A 2,913-nucleotide genomic window follows, 5' to 3' on the forward strand; every position below is an offset into this window, starting at 1 on the left:
CCCGCCTCCGCCCCACCCCTGCTTGTGCTCTGTCTCTGTCTTTCAGAAGTGAATAAACATTAAAAAAAAAAAAAAAAGAACGCGTCCTAGAAACCTCAAGGAAGAGAGGGTTAATAAATCATTCATGCAGAACTCAAACCTCCTCGGAAATCCCGGCAATCAAGGATCCTCAACTTCTAGAGCTATTTTCCGGCTTATTATCCTTGTCCCTTCCCTCGTAAATTAATTGCACTGACATTTAATGACTGGAATCAACAAAGGTGGAGTCGACGTGGAAGATTCTGAGCTGCTTTCTTGCTTTAATGAAAGTAGTTCGCAGTGAATGGAGTTTCTTGAGAATGTTTTGTCGAATTACGGCAACTGAGTTAGGGGCTAGTCGAATCCGTTTCACTTTTGTCTTGGTCATGTGCCCGTTCCTGTGACTTTTATCCAGCACTGGTTTTGTGCCTGGCACTGTGCAAAGGCTTTACAGCCACTATCCCGGCGAATTCTGAATTCGTGACCTGCGGCCCCTCTTCTCAGAGGAGGAAACTGAAGCTCAGAGAGGTGGCTTTCCTTGTTCAATGACACAGCGAAAAAAGTCAGAGCCAGGAGTGGAAAGCAGGATTCTGCCTCCGGAGCCCCTGAGCTGGTTCCCACGGCAGCGGCCACAATGCATCCTTTGGGTGGGCATCTGCAGAATCTTGTCCTGGCTGCCTCAGTGGTCTGAACCCCGAGCCCTATCCCTATTCTGGATTAAGGTGGGGAGGGGGGGCAAACATGTGTCAGCCACAGTTTTCCCATCAGTACAAATTACGTTGAGTGTGTTCAGCTAAAAACCTGCAAAGAGTAAAAACACTGAAAAGCAACGGGAGAGAAAACATGTCCACGCAAAATCCTGCACACGTGTTTATAGCAGCTTTATTCATAATTGCCAAACCTTGAAAGCAACCAAAGATGTCTGTCAGTAGTCAAATGGATAAATAAAGTGTGATACATCCAGACGGTAAAATTTTATCCAGTGCCTGAAAGCGATGAGCAATCAAACAATGAAAAGACGTGGGGGAAATTTAAATGCATGTTTCTGAGTGAGAGAAGCCCATTTGTAGAGGCTATGATTCCAAATGTATACCATTCTGGAAAGGCAAAACTATGGAGACAGGAAAAAAATCAGTGGCTGCCAGGAGTTAGTGGGGAAAGAGGGATGGGCGAGTTTTAGGGCAGTGAAACTATTCTATATGATACCGAATGACAGACACACAATTTGTCCAAACCCATAGAATCTACGCCACTGGGTGAACACTAATGCGGCTGTGGGCTCTGGGTGATAAGGACATGTGGCAATGCAGGCCCATCAGTCATCACAAATGTACCAGGCTAGTGAGGGATATTGAAACTGGGGGTTGGTGGGAGAGAGGCCCCGGGAACTCTGAACTTTTTCTTCAATTTTGCTGTGAACCCAAAACTGCTCTAAAAAAAAAAATAAAAAAGGCTGTTAATTAAAATTCAAAAGCAAACTTCTGAACAATATGAGGTTCTAGGTCAGGCCCTAGAGCCAAATGGAAGCCCCTGTCTGATCCAGAAAAATGCTTCCCTCAGATTCAGCCTCCCCCGCTAGCCTCCAGCAGCGGCCCCCTTCCGCTTCCCTTGGCCCAGGTTGCAGACCCGAGACAGGTGTTCTGGGCAGAGGTGAGGAGTGAGTGTTTTTTAGAGAAGAACTTCTCAAAGCCAGAGTCTCTCCCAGCAGGTTCAAGCCTGCAGAGTGGACCCTGAAACAAAAATGAAAAACCCAGTTGCCACCGCTGGGAGTGTGGCCGCTGGCCCCTTCGTGGCGCCCACCCAGGGTTCTAAGCCCTGTGCCCACAACCTGACCCATTCTTTTCCTATGACGGAAACCTGTGTTCTGCCGGAAGAAAATCCGTTCTTGACTCACGTGGCCCGGGGGCGCCGTGCCTTGGGCTGGTGTGGCGCAGGGAGGCATTTCAGGTGGGCCACCTTTGCCTGGGTTTCTGCAAACAGTGCCCTGTCCTCGTGACAGAATTCCTTATGGCCCCCGCAGGATGGGGAGGCTTTTGATGACCGGAGAGAGCTGCTTCTACTCCACGAAGCCACCATCACCTCCCTCCTGGGCTCGAGGGTGATGCCTTTTGGCCCGTGTATTGTCCACCTGCTGCAGGTGCCCCTGCCTGGCTAAAAGTGTTCTTTTCCCTTCGTGCATCTCCCGCGCCTAGCCGGCTTAGCTGGGTTGGGCTGCTAGATTTGGGACCCCCTGGTCTCTGTTCAGACAGGGCCCCTCTGCACCCACGGGTTGTTCTTATAACCTCTTCTTTATCTGTAAGGGAGATACACTGCCTCTGAGCCCCGGATACTTAAATTATTTCCTACTAGGCTAGGAGAGAAGCAGAGGTTCCATGAAACATTGTGGCCATGGTGACGGCATAGGTGTGTCCACTAGGGGGTGAACTGGCCTCGTGAAACTCCGGGAGGTGCCAGGGGACCTGGATGTGAAAGGGAAGGGTGCCTGGAGGAAGCAGCCAAGAGAGGGCGAAGCTGGGGGCAGGAGCGGGCAGCTTCCTCCAGCCCCATCTGTGCACAGCACTGTCGGCCTGGGGGAGTGGCTCTGAGCCCCCCACCTCTCTGCTTCTTTCCATGCTCCGGCCACACCAGCCCCTTCTCTTACATGTTACACACGGACCACACTTACTTGTCCATTGCTTATTTCTCCCGCTAAGATAAAAGCCCCTGTGACAGCAGGGACCTTACGCGCAGGCTCTCCACAGCCCCATACATTAGAAGAGTGTCGTAGGCAAGGCACGCTAGAGCAGCGGATGGAAAGAGCGGCTGTAGGCCGCTCCCGCCTATTCTGTGGGAAGCACCCTGCAGCCTCTGGCTTCCTGCACTTTGAAATTTGGGACTATTTTAGGACCGAAGGGG

This window comes from Panthera uncia, chromosome D2 (genome assembly GCF_023721935.1).
Source record: "Panthera uncia isolate 11264 chromosome D2, Puncia_PCG_1.0, whole genome shotgun sequence".
Classification (NCBI taxonomy): Eukaryota; Metazoa; Chordata; class Mammalia; order Carnivora; family Felidae; genus Panthera; species Panthera uncia.